This window comes from Sus scrofa, chromosome 14 (genome assembly GCF_054392235.1).
Source record: "Sus scrofa isolate SSC_HxYL_T2T_F1_AM1 chromosome 14, Sscrofa_HxYL_maternal_Yorkshire_Landrace_v2.0, whole genome shotgun sequence".
Classification (NCBI taxonomy): Eukaryota; Metazoa; Chordata; class Mammalia; order Artiodactyla; family Suidae; genus Sus; species Sus scrofa.
This window is the reverse complement of record NC_139396.1, coordinates 9,281,908-9,303,331: the sequence shown is the minus strand read 5'-3', so window position 1 is coordinate 9,303,331 and position 21,424 is coordinate 9,281,908. Positions and strand designations below refer to the sequence as shown.

Genomic DNA, 21,424 nt, shown 5'->3' with positions numbered 1-21,424 from the left:
GTAGTATTGCTTTTAAGCTGGTAGCTGCTATATATGTTAGTTGCCTTGTGCATCTACCAAGCGAAAAGCACTGTACTTAGCAAAATTGTCAGCAATTTCTTTAGATGCCCTTTGACTCTCTGGTGAGCAATGAAAACATTCCCATCTACTCCTCAGGGAGAGTCTGAATGTAAACACATCATTCCTTCTGTTCAGCTCCTGGGCACCCTCTCTACCTTTCTGAGTCTTCTGTCCAAGTTGGTTACCTTGTCACCAACATCCCACTCATGAAAGGGTCAGCACTTCCCTGAGGACTGCTCACCATTGGTCACTTTTCTCTCCTCTCCCAATCAGGACTGTCTTGTCACATCACATCACATCACCTTTCACTCACCAAGTGTTTATGGAGCATTCAGCTCACGCCAGACACTATTCGAGGTACTGGGAACACAGCAAAGAGGAAAGGAGAGTAAAATCCCTGCTTGGGGCTTACATTCTAGTGGAGAAAAGAGAAAACAAACAAGAGATGGGGACCGAGTGTTGCTGGTGGACCTGGCAGTGTGCTCCAGAGAGGGACCAGAAGGAGGAAAGGACACCTGAGTGGATGAGACTGAAGCTGGGGACCAGTGAGGGAGGGGTGGGAACAGTGTGGTTGTGGGGGACAGAGGACAACGTGGAAGAGGCCTGGAGGGAGCAGGTGCAGGGAGGGACTGTGAGCGGCCAGAGGCCCCGGGATGGTGGCCTAGGTGGGACCCGGCCAGCAGCGGGGAGCAGAGGGTAACCACTGCAGGTAGAGCTGGGGATGGGCCAAGGGAGCTGGACACGGTAGCTTCCAGCAGTAGGCATAGAGACCAGGTGGAAGTTGTGTTCCTGACACTTTCCAGCTGGGCCGCATCAAGGGGCCACCTGCCCTCGTGGCTCCAGCCCAGCGAAGGAAAGGAAAGCATTCTCCATCACCCGAAGATGGGGCTGTGAGTTCCAAGCACGCACTCTGCAGTCAGGCTGGCCTGGGAGCTTCACAGTGTCTCCTCAGTTCATGGGCGGGGGGCGGGGGGGGGGGGGTGGTGGCGAGCTGACAAGGCAGGCGCGCTGGGGCTCGGCGGTGGGGCGCAGAGCCACTGCAGGCGGCGTGGGGTGGCGGCGGGGGGGGGGGCAGACTCGGCAGGAAGACGGGGCCTTAGCAGGCCCTGTACGGTGGGGGGGGGACCCCCCTCAGTAGGCCTTGCGGGGAGGCACGGCCTCTTCAGTCCAGGTGCCAGGGGGGCGGGGCCTCGGCAGGCTGTGTTCCTGGGGGGCGCGGCTTCTGCCGGACGCGCGCGGACGGGGCGGGGCCTCTGAAGGCCACGGGCCAGGTGGGCAAGGATTCTGCAGGCCGCGGGCTGGGAGGCGGGGTTTCGGCAGGCCCTGCGCCGGGGGGGCGGGGCCTCCGCTGGCTATGTGACTGGGGGGCGCGGCTTCTGGGGGCCGCGGGGAGAGGCGGGGCCTAGACAGGCCTTGTCCTGGGGGGACGGGGCCTGGGCCAGCCATGTGCGGGGAGGCGGGGTCTCGGCGGTCCATGTGCCGGGGGGGCGGGGCCTCAGCAGGCCAAGTGCCAGGTAGGCAAGGTTTCTGCAGGCCGCGCGCGCGGGGCGGCGGTGCCAGGGCAGGCCAAGTGCCAGGTGGGCGCGGCTCCTGCAGGCCCCGCGCGGGGAGGCGGCGCCTCGGCAAGCCATGTGCCAGGGAGGCAGGGCCTTGGCAGGCCGAGTGCCAGGGAGGAGAAGCCTCGGCAGGCCCTGTGCCGGGGGGGCGGGGCCTCGGCAGGCCGCGCGCGGGGAGGTGGTGATTCGACAGGCCGCGCGCGGGGGGAGCGGGGCCTCGGTAGGCTATATGACTGGGGGTCGCGGCTTCTGCAGGCCGAGCCAGGGAGGCGGGGCCTCGGCAGGCCTTTTCCTGGGGCGACGGGGCCTCGGCAGGCCGCGCGCGGCGAGGGCGGGGCCAGGGCAGGCCTTTTCCTGGGGGAACGGGGCCTCGGCAGGCCGCGTGCCAGGGAGGCGGGACCTCGGTAGGCCGTTTCCTGGGGGGGCGGGGCCTCGCAGGCCGCGCGCTGACAGGGGGTCCTCGGCCGGCCTTGTGCCTGGGAGGCGGGGCCTCGGCCGGCCATGTGCCAGGTTGCCGTGGCTTCTGCAGGCCAAGCACGGGTGGGGTGGGGTGGTGTTGGGGGCCTCGGCTGTCAATGTGCCCGGGGGGCGGGGCCTCGGCAGGCCGCGCGCGGGGAGGCGGGGCCTCGGCAGGCCATGTGCCAGGTTTGTGGGGCCTCTGCAGGCCCTCTGCCGGGGGGCTTGGCCTCAGCAGGCTATGTGACTGGGAGGCGCGGGTTCTGCAGGCCGAGCGCGGGGGGGCGGGGCCTCGGCTGGCAATGTGCCCGGGGGGCTGGGCCTCGGCAGGCCACGGGAGGCGGGGGCACACGACTCACACAGCCGAGTTCACAGTCCGCTGCCATCTTGAATGGCGGTGTTGCTCTTAGTTTCCTCAGGAACCCTTAGTTTTTTAATGGCTGGCGCAGCTGCTTCCCTAACTGGGGTCTGCAGTGCAGGCGTGGTGTCTCTGCACTGTGCCCTGCAAGCAACTGAAACCCGGCCAAGCACAAAGGAAAAGAAAAGGTAGACTTTGCTTTATTTCCCAGACTGTACTTTTATGAGCAGGGAATTGTTAATGGGCTTTCTAGGTGACAGTTGAACTGCTGAGGAGAAGAAGGAGGCCTGGCGGGGGGCAGAGGCGTCCAGGGCGCCAGAAGAGCCAGTGGGGAGCAGGTGGTGGTGCTGAGGGAGTGAGGGGGCGGTGGGGAAGACGGAGATGAGATGTGAGGGTGGTGGTGAGATGGGGAGGATGGCGATGAGATGGGAGGGTGGTGGTGAAGTGGGAGGTCGGTGATGAGATGGAGGGTGGTGGTGAAATGGGAGGGTGGTGGTGAGGTGGGAGGATGCCAGTGATGAAGTGGGGAGGACAGCGATGAGGTGGGAGTACGGAGATGAGGTGGGAGGATGGTGGAGTTGAGCTGAGAGGGTGGTTAGGAGATCTGCGTTGAGGTGGGAGGATGGGGATGAAGGAGGAGGGTGACAATGGGATGGTGACAGATGTGATGAAGTGGGAGGTCGGTAATGAGGTGGGAATAAGGCGGGGTGGATGGTGATGAGGTGAGAGGACAGCTAGAGGAAGTGGAGAAGGGGCTGACTGCAGGGCCAGCAGTGAGAGGGCTGTCACACAGCACAGGAATCTTGACAGGCATCCAGCTTGAGAGGAAAGCCTTCAGGAAGGAGGGGTGTTGGGTGTCATTCAGATGGGCCCAGTTATGGTAGATTGAGGACGGTATCAGCACTACTAAATATCAAATAGACAACCTATCAGCATCTTGTACGAACCTGTAATGGAAACGAATCTGGAAAAGACTAGATATACACATGCAGGGGTATAATGGAATCACTTTTCTGCACACCTGACACACAACATTGGAAATCCACTCTACTTCAATAAAAAAGTTATTCAGGAGGGGACAGGAGCAGAGTAATAATTAGATTATTGTGGTGACAGTCACCAACTTCCAGCCCCCTTTGGTGCTGGGCTCCTCCTTCGTGCTCTCACAGGTGCGAATGCCTCTGACCCTCTGCCCAGACGTGACTCTTGCTAGAATGTCCATGTTAGAGGGGCTGTGACTCTTTAAAAGGAATTTTTCCCAGGTGGGGTCCCCAGGGTCCCAGGCCTGGCTTGCCAAGAGTGGTCATGAGGGGCCAACTCTCACAAAAGCCCTGGGACTGAGAAGGCCTGCATCAGCTTCCACTTGGAGCCATGGAGGTGGCCAGTTACAAATGCCTTTTTAATGTTGCTCCCAACACTCTGTAACATATCAGGCCATTGCTTCAGGTAACTTCATCGTGAGGCCACTTTCCATTTTATTTCATATTTTCCTGAAGGGATATTGTCCTTGTCAAGCAGACAGGAGCTGACGAGGTGAGGGATCGTAACAATGTGTTATAACTTTATAAAATTTCTCACCTAGCTCCCTCCCATCATCAACTCAAGATCTAAGATACCGGAAAAGCATCTCTTCTCTCCTCCTTTTTCTTCCTCTGGCTGGTCCTGACCAGAGGGCCCTAGTGAGAGCAGCTCCTGATAATGTCAGGATCTTCTTCGGAACCTGCAGCATAATTCATTTTCCCCGGAATGGATGTGGAGCCTCCCAGTGCTTCCAAATTGGGCTGCACCAACTCTGAGACTTCTGTGTTCCATTTTCTCAACGCTCCAATGAATTGTCAAGACAAAGCTTTGTGTCAAGATAGAGAAGCATCTTTTCCCAGGCCTGCATTTCTGGCTGGGAAACAGGAGCCCAAATCCTAAATGTGTCTATTTGGTCAGCTTACAGTCCAAACAGCGATTTTGGAAATGCGGAGTTTGCAGAGCCTGATGCCTCTCCTGCAGTTTAAATCTGCACGGTTGTCACCAGTTACAGACTATGGCAGATGGCTTGCAGTGTGTAGAGGAGGACAATGGACAAGGAGTCAAAGAGAGAAAAGAGCAGCGCATGTCCTGGTTCAGCTCCTCCAAGTTGCCATTAAAAGTGCATAATTTCACCAGACTCTAGCCTCAAACATCCATGGTCAATTAAAAGCTGTCTCCGGTCAATGGGTTGTGGTGCAGAGTTTCTATGTTCTAGGGACACCTTCTACCCTTTAGACAGACTGCCTTTCGCCCTGAAAAATGGCATCCAAAGCTCCACTGTCAGCTAACAAGTGTGTAACTTGCATTGGTGGCACCTTCAGGTTTCATGGCATTTCCTGTCTCTTCACCATGTATAGGCTGTGCGTTAAAAATTCTGAAATCCCCTTTTCTATTCTCAAGGGTTCCCACACCCCAGATGATGATGGAATCCGCAATTATAATAAGCAACTTCCAAAAAAAATTAAGGGCCCTGCTTTCCTTACAACCATTGCTCCTTTCCCTATAATTCTTCAAACTGGCCCAAGACATTTTAAGGCTGCTGTCTTTGGCTTCTGTGCAGAAAAGAGTGCCTCCTGGTTTCTTCATCTGCTGAAGATGGACCTAGTCCCTTCTCATTTCTTAACCTAAGCTGTGAACCTTTTGCTAATGATGATTTGTAGTCTGAGCTCTCTGGGGTCCAGAGAGAGCTCTGCAGGTGCCTGTCAAATGCTCCACCTGAGAAAGACCAAGCCAAGCTAAATCAAGCACCATGGCTTGACTCAGCTTTCCAAGTTCTGCAGCAGAACAGCAACCCCCCACCCCCACCAGGAACAGAACCTCCCATCAACAACTTCCTCGCTCCCCCTGGGTTTCTCCCAGTAATTTTTTGAAGATTGCCCGGGGCTGCCAGCCTCATCTGCCTTTTCACTTGGCTCGTTCCTCCTCTCCCAGCTATTTGCTAAAATACAGGGCTTCCTCCCCCTCTTGTTAGAACAAAACTTGCTAGGAAGTTGACCCTAGTCTTCTGAGGCTTCCTCATGTTGTCCCAAAGCCTGTCAGGTAATTTGTAAGTTTGTTAGTTTAAGTGGCAGAGCTAAAGGCTTTTCTCTAACCAACTGACTGGTTGGTTTCCCCTCTGCCTCTGAGCAAGCTTCATTCTAGAGTCAGAGATGTCCAGGCACAGCCTTCTGAGTACACTCTCCTCTTGACTTTGAAATCTTCACTGGGCTTTGCCTGCATCTATGCTGGACGATGAGCCTCGGCAACACATGAGGAGTTTCATGCCTCACTGGTCAGCACCACTGTGCTGCTGGGCTGGAGCCTCCATCCTCCATTCCTATATCCATGCCTACTTTTCAGGCTCACTGGTGAAAAAATAGGATGAGGAAGCAGGAAAGGATCAGAGGCAAGGAGCATGGTCTCACTGACAGTCCATAAGCCTGAATATCTGAGTTTCAGCTCCTTTTATGCAGGTTTCACAGCTGAGAAACAGCCCACCCAATCCTCATTCTGTCTTCACACCACAAGGCTGGCATGGGCAGAGTGCCATCAGGAGAGAACACAGCTCCCACCATGGAGAACCCCTCTAAACTTGCTTGCACCAACGTCTAGTTCCAACAGCATGTGGCCCATGGAAAATGCAGCTGCGGTCAGTAACTGAGGTTCTCAGACAGCCTTGCCCTTGCATCCTAGCTCCTGGCACATGCTCCTTCCTGGTTCGCCTACCATGAAGCATGTGACCCCTCTGATGAAACACATATGTGATGACTGACATCCTGGGTTTCTGCCCATGGCAAGTAGGCCCCTGCAGTCACTGGACCACAGTTCTCCCCCACCAAAAGACCCTGCAGGCCATGGAGCACCATGGCTTACAGCAGGGTTTTGACCCCCATCACTAATGTCATCCCACTAAGTATGTGACAAGAAGACTCTTGTTAAGCCTAAAACCTAATTTGATATGTGGAAGATCCATCTTGACATAAGACCTCAGACTGGTGACAGTTTGGTTTACAGAGAGAGGGTCACAGTCCCAGAGGAGAGATCTACCCAGCAAGGGTTCTCGATGAGGAAGACAGAGCTTTATCCCCTTATTCCTGCAGCATCCACCCTTGACCTTCATGGTTCACTTTGGTCTCAGGCTTTCTCCCAGTGTTGAAGTGAGTGTGTGGGTGTTGTCCTGTACCTCTCCTAGGTCTTAATTATACAGCCAGCACTCAGCCTCCTCCCACACTCTGGCCCCTCAATCAGCCCTGGACACCTAATGTGGATATGACAGACATGCAGCTGCTGCGACAGCCCCTGATGAGTGCCAAGACCAGCCTTCCCAGTGAGTCCACTCAGGACCTGAGGCATTGCTCAGCTGGCTTGCTGCCTCCAGCAGCACTCAGTCAGGTGGTGGTCCTTCCTCACCCAGCAGAGCCAGGCTCTCCTGGACTGTTAACATGGAATTTGGAGGGAATCTTGTGCCTCAAAGAGCATCACTCTTCTGGGGAGAGAAGAGGAATACATATGACAATATTAAAGCCAAGGCTGTGTGGTGAAAGTTTAATAGAACAAATATATGGCTGGCTGGCTGAGGAATAATAAGATCACTCTGATGATGAGGACTTTACTGCACTGGTTTCCAGACCCTTGTTTGCTAAATAAATGTATTTACTTGGACTCCAAGCTACTGGGTGACCTTGGTCCAATGACTCCACTTCTTCCAGCCATTGTTTCTTCATTGTAAACTGAGAGGATGGGGCTCTGTGAGTGATTCTTGGAGTATCCTCGTACTGGGGGAGGATGTCTCATATTTTTGGAGCATAAATACTCTCTACCATTTACTGGGCATGTTTTCAGGGGGTGCAGAGTTGACCCTAGTCTTGTTGCTCTTGTGCTGGTGGCAGGAAGCCATTGTTGCTGCCTTCCAGGACATTGTTGTCCGATGGGGAATATGTGATGGGGTCTTTCTAAATCCCCTGACCAACCCCTCCCCCTGGTCAAATAAATTCCAAAACTATTTAAAGAAACCTCTGAAAGACTGAGATGAAAGTATTTGTACTGTAGATGTCCCCCAGATGATTCACTTATTGGTTGATGAATTTTATAATGTGTGATTAGATTTAGTCTAAGATCATAAGTCCTTTCTTATGAAATGTACATGCAGCTAGCACCCATGTCTGCATTATTCTCTGGGACTTGAGTAAGAATCTTGTTTGAAAGTCACTGCTATCAGGAAGCAAAGTGTTTGGGGTGTGTGCAGCCTGAGCGTGGCCAAGAGTTGAGTCCCTCTGGTTCATGCAGCTCTACCAGATAACCTGCTGTCACATAACCTACTGCGATGTTTCATCCATGTAGAGTATGTTAGCAGCTGTCCGGTGGGGCCTAGAGCAGCTCACTGCAGAAAGGAGTGTGGAGAGAGGGGTGGCTGAAGTGGGTATGGGGTCCAGAACAGGGCTCTGTGAGGGGAACCCAGGAAAGGTGTCTGTGTCAAGACTGATCATCCCAGAGCACCATTGGACTGATTGAGGGAGGGAGAGTGTGATATGAAAAATAGCAAACCCAAGGAGTTCCTGTTGTGGCACAGTGGAAACAAATCTGACTGGTATCCACGAGGATGCAGGGTTGATCCCTGGCCTCACTAAATGGGTCAGAGATCCTGCATTGCCGTGAGCTCTGGTATAGGTCATAGACATGGCTTGGATACCTCATTGCTGTGACTGTGGCTGTGGCTGTGACCAGCAGCTGCAGCTCTGATTAGACCCATAGCCTGGGAACTCCCCTCTGCTGCAGGTGTGGCCCTAAGAAGCAAAAGGCAGAAAAATAGCAAACTCGGGATATGCAATACACACATATATATTTTAGATTTCTTACATGTATAGCCATGGCACTGACAGTTGATAAAATGGGTTCATTGATAAAACCGTAGGTATTGGCAAGATTCTTATGTTTCTTAAAGAGAGATTAATACATATAAAAGATTAGAACTGTTAAGGAATGAATGGCTTAAGGATAACAATTAATTGTCTAATTGTGAAAACAGCCTCTCTGCCTAGATTCTGTAGGCAGGAGTACAGTGAAATGTCAGCTTTTCTGGGGTTTTCTTTGGCTGTAACTGCAGCATAGAGAAACAGGCTAGGGACTGAATCCCACCTAAGCTGGAACTGTGGAAATGCCACATGCTTAACCTGCTGCACCCCCGTGGGAACTCCACAAGATGTCATTTCTTACAAATTTTCTAAAATTTAATCTTTTCCTGTTTCAAACGACTCACCTCTATTGGTTGAAATTAGTAAGTTTTGTTATAAAATTGAATAGCAAGAGGACACTGGCTACATACACGTTCCAAGTGGCTTGACTCCCTTCTAGAAACCACCAACCTGCCTGCTGCCATCCTGCCTCCCCAACCAGAGCAAGGCCTCTTGAACCACCTCCAAGCAGCTGTCCTCCCCAGGGCAGCCTCAGGTTTCTACAGGCTCCCCAGCTGAGATGTCCCTGGGGTGCAGTGCTCTCGCCTTCCTCTCCTTCCGCCCAACTCCATGTCCACAGTGAAGGGTCCCAACGGAAACCCAGGCATTTGAGGGAGGCCCTTTCTCTTGGAAAACAGCCCCTGTCTAGAGGCTTACCGCCTTCTGAAACCATTCCCACAGGCATGGGCCTGGACCACCACGGGCTGGTGGCCTCAATGTGGACAGTCAAGAGCAGGACCCAGCGAGGGACCTGCCCCAACAGATGCTCAGGACGCAAGTAAAGGAGCCCAAGTTTGAATCTCAACAGTAGAATGCGGGCCTCCAGTCATTCTGCAGTGGGGGAGGGGCCGAGGGCAGGTGAGCCTGGGTGGGGGTGGGGTGCCATTCCATGCTGGCCTCTGCAGGGAGGCAAGAACCAGACGTTTCTTCCACCTTATGCAGGGGCCAGACAATTGTTGAGTGCCTCATCAGGCAATGTATGTGTTGGTTTTCAGAGTCACAGCACCGAGGTTTGTCTTGATGTTCCCTTTCCCTTCGTTATTCATCAACTTGTTTGTTGTCTTTCAACCTGTTCAGCTTCCATTCTGGCTCTTGGCTTCCTTCCCAGAGGCCAGACTTTCGGAACAAAATTCACCATTTATCATCTGATAACCACTTGGGTTTTCATGGCCACCTGGAACCCAATGTTTATGGTTTGGCTTCTCTCAGCAGACCCACCATTTGTGATTGGTGTGTGTCAGTCTTTCCTAAGGAAGCCGTCTTGTGTGCCAACCAGCATCCAGCAGGACCCACCTTCCTCATGTTCCCTTGTGCTGGATAGGCCCAGTCTATCCAAAAAGCCGCTGCACAGCCCACATGTCCAAGACCAGAGATCAGTCTGACGTGTTTCCCATATTATGACATTGCTGGTAAGTATTGTATGTTTTACATTTTTAATGATTGAATGTAATATTTTCAACAAATCCTCCCTGCTCAGGGATCACAATCCACTTGTGCGAGATAGAATTTGCAGTGATGAGTCCTCCTCCCCCCTCTTTCCCCTGTCCACTCAGTCCTCGTTCCTACTGATAATCAGAGATACCTGTTTCATTCACATCTTTTCAGAGATCTTTTGGGCAAGGAACATTGAATGCAATCCATTTGCCTTTTCAAAAATTATTTCTTTGTCTCTGAAAATTAAAATGTGCACAGGGATACAAAATGTTGGAGGATAATGTGAGAAAGCGATTATATATGTATAATATATGTGTATATATATGTGTGTGTGTTTCTGTATGACAGGGTCCTTTTGCTGTACAGTTGAAATAGACAAAGCATTGTAAATCAACTGCAATGGAAAACTTAACAATTATAAGGTAAGAGTTCATCTTGAAAAAAAGTAAAAAGGAAAAATAGAAAATTAAATCTTGTCTCCGTATATCTGAGTATATTATTTTTGTCACCTTCATACTGCCATTGTGGCTCCTCTGTTACTGGACTAACCTTTATTATGGGAGTTTCTACATTCTCTTGAAAATCAAGGAACTGAAAGAACAGAGTGTTCAAAGCCAGGCAATATCAAAAGTAAATATCCAGCTCCATTTAAATTTTTCATTTCCTATACACAGTGCCTGCCTTTAGCCTTAACTCTGTCCTATGCAACATTTTGGACATATCTTTACTGAAAGTTCTTTCCCTATTTATCTGAAATTTACCTTTCCCTCAGCATCAGCATTTATCTGGCAAGACTAGCCAAAAAGGGTAACATATTAGGCGCTTAGTAGTGAGCAGTTCTAGAGAGGATGAGAACTTGGACTAGAAACTGAAGTGTGCATTTTGGTCCAACCCAAAATAAAATGGCAAAGGGACCCCAAATCTGCAGGATGAAATGTCAATGGAAGAGGCAGGATATAGGATTGAGTGTTTGTGCTTCGTGTGGTTAAGGACAGAAATAAGGGACAAGAAGACAAGTTAATGTACTAAATATCCCAGAGATCTGTTTTTTTTTTTTTTTTTCTTTTTGGTCTTTAATTTATTTTCCTTTTTAGGGCCAGACCTGCAACATATGTGAGTTCCAGAATAGGAGTCAAATCGGACCTACGGCTGCAGGCCTATGCACACCCACAGCAATATGGGATGCAAGCTGTGTCTGTGACCTACAGCATAGGTCAAGGCAACACCAGATCCTTCTTTCACTGATGGAGGCCAGGGATCAAACCCACATCCTCGTGGATACTTGCCAGGTTCGTTTCTGCTGAGCCACATTGGAAACTCCTTGTATTTCTAGGATTTCAAAAATCAACTACCCATGAAATGCATGTGCACCTTGAGAGAGTGCCAGTATTTTATGCACCAATGTCCACTCTCCTTTTGGACAAAGCCAATCCCATCTAAGACCTGGCCTGCAAGCCCTGCTTATAAGCTTGTGAATTTCCTGTCTGCATCCCATAGCCTTCCCCTTTAGAATCTAGGCTCATCATTACCTATGGTCCCATCTGCATCCCTTAGAAAACAAAACAGAGACACAAATGAGAAACAGTTCTCTGACTCTTATTTTCATGTTGGGAATTAATGTCACCTTACACTCTCCTAATGATATGAATGAGTATTCATGTTTTGTGTGGTGAGAAGGGAGGACAATTAGGAAACTTGCCAAGGGAGATAAGGTGTGGAAACCTAATAGGACTGCAACCAAATCTCTTGGGAGGTGAAATTCATTCTCTGCTGTAGCACCACTACAATTCCTACTGATGTTAGGGTGTCGGGGAAGGCAAGAGAGGTTTAGAAGGAGTGTCCCACATTGAGAAAAAGACTTGGGAAGATGCTTCAGAAGCTTCTTAGCCCTTGCAAGGAAAATGGACTCAAAAGAGAGTGAGAAGCTGAGGTGAGAGGATTTCAAGCAATATCATGGTGAGCTTTCTATCAAGTACCTCTTGATGGGGGATTGAAAAAATAAACAATTTGGAAATATTTCTCTGTATTTGAGCTCTTATAATGAAAATTTTAAATGTTTTTCAACCAATAACTTCATATAAGAGGATTGGTGAGGCAAGCATTGTACCCAGGCATTCAGGAAGGGCAGGCTCCTTGTTGTCTCCTCCCCTTGTTCAGCCATTCAACCGATTATTTATAAAATCCTCACTCATAGCTCTGATATAGTATTTGAATGCATCTTCTCAGGGGCCCTGATAGAAAATCACATTGTGGAAAAGTGACATTCCCAATCTGCAATCAATTTTTGTTTACTACCTCAAAACCCTACATCCTAGAGGCAGAGATAATCAAATTATCTGAAATGTAATTAGGGAAAACCAGTCATGCATGTGGGTGTCTCAATGTCTTTTGGACCCTTATCTGATTATTCCTACAGAGAGCTTCAGGGCAGGCACTGACAGCTGAGGAGAAACATCTCTGGAAATGGATCACAAGCATCAGAAGACAGGTAATCTCCCACTTGCTGATGGAAATTTAAAGGCACTGAGAGATTCCAGGTTTGTGTCTTGTGGAGGTTTCAAGTCTGTGCCCTTGGGAGCTCTGGGTGTTGTTAGATGTAAGGGCTCATGAGAGGTATCCTGTTGATGAAGAAATGCTCCAACGTTGCAGCTAACCGGAGAACGGTCCTGATGGTTCACATTTCTTTGCAAAGTATGACAATGTCAGGTCAGTAAGTTGAATCTGCTCCTATTTATTTGTTGGTTGATTGCCAACGGAAATTCTGTGATGTAGTCAAAGAAGTAGGGAGGGAGAGTACAATTGTTCCCAAAGTACCTGCTGTGGTATAATTGGCCAAGATTGTCAAGTTTACTTCACAAGGATAACCAAAACCTTACAAAGGAAACACCTATGAATCAACCTTTATTGAAAAACTTCCATGCATTAACTAACTACACGGAGAGCAAAACATTCGAGTAGAACAAATGCATTTGGAAAAGCTCTAGGCATGGAAACAGGAGAAATTTCTCTCAGAGTGTTTTCCATGTCTACAATTCATTGCTAGAAATTCTTTTTAATGGAACCCTAAGGCTTGCTAGGTAAAAGGACCTAATATTTCTAGAAAAAACAGTAAGCAAAACTAAGGAACTGCAGCCCAAAGGGCATGAATGCCCTTGGCCCAAATTAAGGATACCGTGCTTAGGCTGGAGCTCTCCAAACTCTTTCATGGGGATCATATCTAAATGGACGGTTTTCAAGTTTGCAATTTGAATGTGGGAGATCATCTCACAAGAGACAGGTTGAAGAGGAGAAGGTCAGAAAGATCGCAATGAGAAGACATATCAAAAAACTCCCCAGAGCATGTCAATTCTCCATTATATTCCTCTCTTGCAAGAATACCTGGGCTAGGTATTCACACATCCCATGCCAGCAAGCATGCACATTTCCACTAGTGGCTAGGGCTGTCAGGTGCAGGAACTACCCTCCACCAACCGCTCCTAGCATCTGTTGAGGTGGGTCTGCTTGGGAAGCCAGTAGTGCATGCATGAGGGCAGAGGGTGGTTTCCCAATGGGTGGCCCGCCTGGGGGTGGGGCCAGTCATGGCAGCCTTTCTGCTTAATTCTGTGAAGGCCCTGGTAAGGCATATGGGGACTTTTCACGTGTTGGGTGTGAGCCCTCAGCACTCTTTTTCACTGTAGGATATCTGGGCCCTCCTCTGTGTGGGTTCATGCCAGCATGGAGTTAAGGTCCGGAGCAGTGTTTCCACCACAGTTTATTGGCAGCACTGTGGGTCGGGCTGCATGAAGACTTGAGTGATTGCAGGGCCTCCAGAGGCAGGTGCATAAATTTGTGGGCCATTCAAATGTGTGCCATTCCAGCATGCAGTTCTCAAGAGTAGGAAAGCTAGACAGAAACATTTCCAATTGGAAAACCCTCATGCACTTCCCAGGAAGTAGCGCAGGTCACTGGAAAATCAGTGAAGAGCCAAGGTACATGATCATAGTTTCATTGGTGTCTCCTTCAGAACATAAAAATTACTGTCAATGCTCATATTCAAAAGGCATGCTTGGGTCCATGGTGGGGACAACTTTCCTGAATGTAGTGCTCACCATCTCTTTGTAGTCTGATGTAAATCATGAATGATGCACAAGCCTAGATGGGGTTCAGACATATTTAATAGGTTGTTGGGAGTCTGGTGGGTGGTCAGATATCTGGGTTGGTTAGGTCTATGGATATGTGTGTATAAGGGGAGTTCATGCCTGTGTTTTGGTGAACGTTTTTAAGGGTGAGTGTTATATTTGAAGGGTTTTGAGATGTAACAGAGGCACACTCAAGGAGTTGGTGTTTAGGTGTTTGTAAGTTAGTGTTCAGGGGAATATTTGGCACATGGTGTTTTCACCCATGAGTTTTGGGATTGTGTGTCTAATGGTGGACTTGGATTATCTGCCTATGCATAAGGGCCATGTTTGGTCATTATGGGGGTCTGTTTGTTTGGGTGTACAATCCATTTATGTTGTATATGTGTGGAATGTAGTGAAACTCCGTGGCTGGGACTTCAACCCAGCCAAAATTGAGAGTGGGACTTGAATCAACCTGCACGGTAGCTTGGCACTTGAACCCAGGATCCCAGGTTAGGAGTGGACTGGAACACAATGATTATTTTTTTTTGATATTATCTGCCACATGTGGAGGTTCCCAGGCCCAGGACTGAATGCCACAGCAGCGATCTGGATGGCTGCAGTGACAAAGTTGGATCCTTAACCTTCTGTGCCACAAAAGAATGACTCAAACTCCTCAAAACCACTGTCTTTTAAGGAAAAACCTCTCTCCTAGTGTCAGGACTCATGAAGCTCAGGCTTTTCTGACTCATTGCAGAATGAATTCAGCTTGAGACAAAGCAGCAGGCAATGAGCGAGTTTTTTAGCATAAGACACTTGTGAGAGAGTGAGAAGTAGGCTGGCAAGGGAGCAGAGCAGCCCCAAGAACCAAGAGAGCTCCATTTCTATAATCCAAGGAAAAGAGGAGAAGGGAGAAGTCTGCCTTCTTCCTCATTTGGGGGCAGATGTCAAGGCTTACATCTTTTGTCCCTCACTTTGCCCCTACATGGCTTAACCAGGTCAGTCAACAATGCTATTGAAGTCCTGTGTGTATTACCAGGAGTGTGGTAACATGTACAATATGGCAATTCATCTCAGGTTTCCAGCTAATGTCCCCATTTACCTAGTTTTGTCCCCTGTCATCTATATTTCTGTCTTGGGTATGTGAAAAAATGCTGCTTTTCAAGGACTACTAACTCCATGACTTCATGCAACAGGATTTACTCTTCCTATGTGTTGTCCTATGTTTTAAGTATGGGGGTTTGTGGATTCAGAATGTCTGACTCATACAGGCCCCTGGTCTTCCTTCAAGTTAGTGTAGATCATAGCTGGGTTCCATTCCTTGAGTGCTCCTCAGCTTACACCAGTTCCCCAAACTCATAAACCTTGTCTTTCACCCCCAGTGGGACTTTTCATGTATTTTAAGTATCCGAATCTATCCTTATCTTTAGGATGATTATTTGTGTATTTGTAGCATGTTGTATGCTTCTTGGCTTTTCTGTGTAGCAGTTTTTCAGGAGCTGTGTGTGTGTCTTTTGATGTGTTTAGGGCAAGTCTGAAACTTTTATGAGACTGGTGAATATTCCATAGGTGGCTGTCCTGTGTTTCTGTGCTTCTGTATTTGCATGAAGGCTGGGGGGGGGGAGTGTGATTTTATGTATATGCAGAGCATGTATTATATGTGTATTTGGAACCAAATGCATATGGGTTATACGTTGCCATATTTGTAGTGTCTTGGGTAATTGTGGGTATATTTGGGGCTTGTGGAGAGGAGTTGTGTGTATGAGTTTGTGTGTGTATTCAAGGGGCACGGTCATTTGGTAGAATATTTGCTGGGGCTATGCGCTTGTATTTTTCAGTAGGGACATTTTAAGCCTAAATATTTGGGGAAGTGCACACGTGTGTTTCTTTGTTATTTATTATTTATTTATTCATTTATTTTTTTTCCGCTGTACAGCATGGTGACCAAGTTACGCATACATGTACACACAGGTTTTCATCACATTGTTGTGTGGCAATGTAAGTATCTAGACAGAATTCTTAATGCCACACAGCAGGATCTCATTGTACATCCATTCCAAGATCAATAGTTTGCACCTGTTAACCCCAAGCTCCCAATCCCTCCCACTCCCTCCCTCTCTCCCCGGGCAGCCACAAGTCCATTCTCCAAGTCTATTATTTTCTCTTCTGTGGAAATGTTCATTTGTGCTGTATACTAGATTCTAGTTATAAGTGATGTCCTATGGTCTTTGTTTTTCTCTTTCTGACTTATTTCCCTGAGGATGAGAGTCTCTAGTTCCATTCATGGTGACACAAATGGCCTCATGTCCTTTTTTATGGTTGAGTAGGATTCCATTGTGTATGTATACCACATTTTCCAAATCCAATCATCTGTTGATGGACATTTGGGTTGGTTCCCATTTCTTGGCTATTGTGAATAGAGCTGTAATGACCATGCAGGTGCATGTGTCTTTTTCAAGGAAAGTTTTGTCCGGATGTATGCCCAAGAGTGGGATTACGGGGTCATAGGGTAGTTCTAGGTATAGATGTCTAAGGTACCTCCATATGGTTCTCCATAGTGGCTGTACCAGCTTACATTCCCACCAACAGTGCAGGAGGGTTCCCTTTTCTCCACAGCCCCTCCAGCACTTGTGATTTGTGGACTGATGAATGATGGCCATTGTGACTGGTGTGAGGTGGTATCTCATGGTCGTTTCGGTTTGCACTTCTCTAATAATCAGGGATGTTGAGCATTGCTTCAGGTGCTTGTTGGCCATCTGTGTATCTTCCTTGGAGAAATGTCTCTTCAGGTCTTTTGCCCATTTTTCCATTGGGTGGTTGGCTTTTCTGCTGTTGAGTTGCATATGTTGCTTGTATATCCTAGAGATGAAGCCCTTGTCCATGGCATTGTTTGAAACTATTTTCTCCCATTGTGAAAGTTGTCTTTGTGTTTTCTTGCTGGTTTCCTTTGCTGTGTAAAAGCTTGTGAGTTTGACTAGGTCCCATTGGTTTATTTTTGCTCTTCTTTATGTTGCCTTGGGAGAAGGACCTGTGAACATATTCATGAGGTTGATGTCAGAGAATGCTTTGCCTATGTGCTCTTCCAGGAGTTCGTATGTGTGTTTCTAATGGAGAGATGAGGTTCTGTGTTTATTCAGGGGAGTTGGAGACTTGCATTGATGTGTAGGAGAAATATGGGCTATGGTTATGTGTTAGTAAATGCAGGTGTGTGAGCTGGCTCCTCTTATCATTTGATAGATGGAAGTCATTTCATATGTGGTTTTCTGGAGATATGTCCATGGGTCTTACTTGCATATCCATGTTTGTAGGTCTATCACCAGGTGCATGACTGCCCAAGTCTTGTTCGCATGGCTTGGAGTTGTTAGGAGTGTGCATAGTATGTTCCTTTGGAGAATGCTAAGGTGTTATGTGTTTGTTGCTAATGTGTTTGTTAATAGGTACTAAGAGATGGTCTGTCTGTGTCTATCCAGGGGAGGGCAAAAACATACATACATTTGACACACATACACTTAGAGTGCCCTTTGGTGTCTATGTTGGGGGAGGAGGAGGGTGGTTGTATTTTGAAGAGGTGGCATCACGCCTAGTGTTTGGGGCATCTGTATGTCCAAGGGTTGGGAATATCTGTATGTGTGTGTCCATAGGTGTTTGACATTTGTATATGTATCTTAGTCAGTGTAGGCTAATTGTGGCTGTGTGTGTATTTGAGTTCCTGGAGCTTATGTGGTATGTATTCTGAGAGGTGTGAGAAGTCTGTGTGTTTGGAAACCAAGAAACGGTGTAGGCTGTGTGTGTGTTCAGGAGTGCTGGATTAGCTGTGTTTTAGGGCTATGGCATGGCATACGGGCTATGCATGAGACAACTGAGGACTTGCTGGTTTTCGTGAGCCTGTACATGTAGGTATTCCACATGGACAACTGGTTGGTAGGTAGGTTGCACCTGTTTTACTCAGGCCCATGTTTTGGATGTGTATAGAGTTGGAGTGTTACCAGCTAGAGTTCTTGGCCTTCCTTAATCAAGAGCAGTTGATAAGATGCTGGAGGAGAAACTCAGTGAAGGCTTTATTCAGGACACCTGCTTCAGCATAGAGGCACTGAAGCAATCACCAGGTTCCCTCGTTCACCTTTTCACTGAGTAGCGGTGAGCTAGTTCCTTCTATGGGGTGAGGAGAGGGGCATGTCCAGGGATTGGGCCGGGGGGTGGCTGAGGGGGCTTGCCCACCCCACCCCTTTAGTGTGGTGCATGTAGGGGGCATGCATAGTCTTCTGCTTTTGCTCTCTGTTCTTCAGAAGTGGCAGTTGTATTTTTCTCATGATTTGTCCGCAATGTGCAAGCAGAGTTCTTTCTCATTGTTTATACTTTTGCTGTATTTTGTTCCCCAGGAGATGTTTGTCCAGGTGCATTCCCTGCAGCCACTGCAGCCACCGCAGCCAAGGGTGCCAGGTCCCAACCTGTCTGAGTAGGAGAGGCAGTGGAAAATTCCAGGTGAGTAGGAATTTGTCTGTAAAACTTTAGAATTTGTGTCTATTGAGATATGTAAACTTAGGCGGTCAGTTTGTATGGTGATTCACACTGAGGATTAAAAGGTACATGTGTGCTCAGAAGACACACACACACACACACACACACATACGTATGTGTGATGTCCTTTGCTTACATCCCCTGGTGGGTGTTGAGGGTCCTCCTCAGAGTGTAAGTGGATTGTGTGCACATGCATATATGAAAGGGCACTGGAACTGGTTCAGACTAGCTTGGGATAATCGGCTCTGTGTTCAGTTACCTCAGCTTTGTAATTTGAGTTTGCTCATGTTTGGACTATTCATACCATGCAGCTATCACATCTGAAATGTCACCTGAGTTTCTTGAAGAGCTTCAAAAATGCATTTAGAGCATATCACTCATCTGTGTGTTGTGACTTAATTATGTGCCAAGCCAGAATATTCAGGCATCATTGGTGTGTGTGTATATCACATTATATTTGAATTGTGAGTGGGGCATCCTGGGCGATGTGCCATTTTATGTGTGCCTTGGCCCTTCATTCTGAATCACAGCATTGCTCCTCTCAGGTTGATTCAATCTTTAGGGTCAAGAATTCCTCCCTCCAAATGCTGGTGAATTCCAGTGGAAATCATGTGGATGGATTTAGGGTATCTGTACCTTAGGCAGGGACACACCTTCAGCATTTGTATGGTCCTAGAATCTGGGGCCCTAGAAGGGTGAGGCTGATTGCAGATCACTGTCTATCACAGAACCTTCTCAGGTGTGTGGTTGGCCGACAAGCAGCAGTCAGGAAGTCGTGGGAATTCATGGATAAGAGGTAAGGTGGACAAGTGTTCTCCCAGGAAAACCCCCTGAGAATCAGTTGGGCAAGCACAGGTATTCCTGGCTCTTCTGTGGCACAGCTGGTAGGCAAGGACACCGTGCACATGGGGTCCAGATGGTTCAAGTCTCTAGAGCCATGTGTCCCTGTGCCCAGTTGCCCCAGTGTGGTGGGAACTACTGTTGGTCAGGCTGGTAAGCTGTATGAGCAATTCTCCACCACCATATCTCTGTGGAAACCTAAGTCCTCAGGGATAGGCAGGACCTCTAGGGTCAGTGAGCTGACAAGGACAAAGGTGGGGAGGCCTTGTCTCTAAGGGAGGCTTGGGGAGTGAGGCCTGGAGAGCCTGGGGAGTCCTTCTCTGAGGAGATATGGCTCTGATATTCGCAAACCTATAGACATGGTCCCTGTTCTTTTCTGAAGGTTCAGGATGCTTCTAACAATGGCGAGTTCATCTCAGGTCCGTGGTTCTCAGATGACCTGACCCTAGTTTTCTTTATTCCACATCCAGCCATCAACCCAACAGGGAGCCATATGCTCACCATGTCCACCAGCTGACCCTACAGCCTCCTGCTTCCCTTCCCAAAATAGACCCCTCTATTTTGACTCAGCCCCTGGATTCCATACAGTGAAGTGTTAGTGACCTCTAGGATGATATTCAAGAGCCTCAACCTGAACGGGCTTGCAAAATAGTAACTTTTTATAAGCTATTCCTAACATCTTCCCTGCTCACACTGATAGGTGGACAATTCCATCATAATCACAAAGAAGGGTGAATCTGTGGCAGCCTTTGGAGCCTGTGGAATCTCGTTTTGTAGCATTTGGGGTTCCATACATTTAAAAGGTCACTCAGCCTGCTTCAGCTTCCCTTTTAGCAGATTGATAAATAAAAGACAGAAAATAATGGTCTCCGGAGGAGACAGTTTGGGGGGTGGGGGGATGTGCTTGGGCTGTGGATGGAAATCCTGTGAAATTGGATTATTATGGTCATTGTGCAATTACAGATGAGTAATAAATAATAATAGTAAAATAAAATAAAATAAAATAAAATAAAATAAAATAAAATAAAATAAAATAAAATAAATCATGGACGGTAATGTACAGCATGGTGACTGCAGTTAATACCGCGTTGTGTGTTGGAGAGTAGCTGAGAGAATGGATCTTAAGAGTCCTTGTATGCCCTAGTGGAGAGTGGGTTAAGGATCCAGTGGTATCATTGCTGTGGCTCAGGTCACTGCTGTGGCGCAGGTTCAATACCTGGCTCAGAAACTTCTTCATGTCACAGGCACAGCCAAAAGGAAAAAAAAAAGTTCTTATCACAGAAAGAAAATGTGTAACTCTTTGTGGTAATGGATATTGACTAGGTTTACTGTGATCATTTTACACTGACAGTTTTAGCCACTACTCTTCCTATTTGGATGGCTTTTATTTCTTTTGTTTGTGTGTTTGCTGTGGATAGAACTTCTAGTAATATGTTGAATACCATTGGTGCTGAGAGTGGGCATCCGTGTCTTGCTCCATATTTTCATGGGAAGGCTTTCAGCTTTTCTCCATTGAGTATTATATTTTCTGCGGGTTTGTCATAAATGGCTTTATTTATGTTAAGGATTGTTCCCTCTTAGACCCACTTTATTAAGAGTTTTGATCATGAATATATGTTGGACTTTGTCAAATGCTTTTTCTGCATCTTTTGAGATGATCATGTGGTTTCTGACTTTTTTGTTAATGTGGTGCATGGCATTGTTTGATTTGAGTGTGTTGAACCATCCTTGTGAACCTGGGGTGAATCCCACCTGGTAACGGAAAGTTTTTCAAAGTCATTTTCTGTTCTACACAGAAGTTGTATCCATATTTTTTTAGATCCCACATATAAGTGATAGCATATGATATTGGTGTCTCACTGTCTTACTAACTTCACTTAGCATGATACTGTCTATATCCGTCCATGTTGCTGCAAGTGCCATTAGTTCTTTCGTTTTAATGGCTAATATCCCATGGTGTTTATGTACCACCTCTTCTTTATCCATTCTTCTGTTGATGGACATTTAGGTTGCTTCCAGATCTTGGCTATTGTAAAGTGCTTCAGTGGACACTTGGGTGCCTAGGTCTTTTCAAGTCATGGATTTCTCTGGATAGATGCCCAGGAGTGGGATTTCTGGATCATATGATAATTCTGTTTTTAGTTTTTGTGAGAC

At 47.8% G+C, this 21,424-nt stretch overlaps 1 long non-coding RNA gene across 3 annotated transcripts; it reads left to right on the top strand.

The window, feature by feature from the left end:
• The first annotated feature begins 887 nt into the window (after positions 1 to 887).
• On the top strand, positions 888 to 4,635 carry LOC146396287 (uncharacterized). Of its 3 annotated transcripts, none has more exons than XR_014825831.1 (3): positions 888 to 950; positions 2,483 to 2,618; positions 4,013 to 4,635. It is a non-coding gene; the product is annotated as an uncharacterized LOC146396287 (long non-coding RNA). The 3 variants fall into 3 exon arrangements; XR_014825832.1 differs by lacking the exon at positions 888 to 950 and adding an exon at positions 1,566 to 1,691 and having other exon boundaries at positions 2,502 to 2,618; XR_014825830.1 differs by lacking the exon at positions 888 to 950 and adding an exon at positions 2,035 to 2,261.
• The last annotated feature ends 16,789 nt before the right edge of the window (positions 4,636 to 21,424 follow it).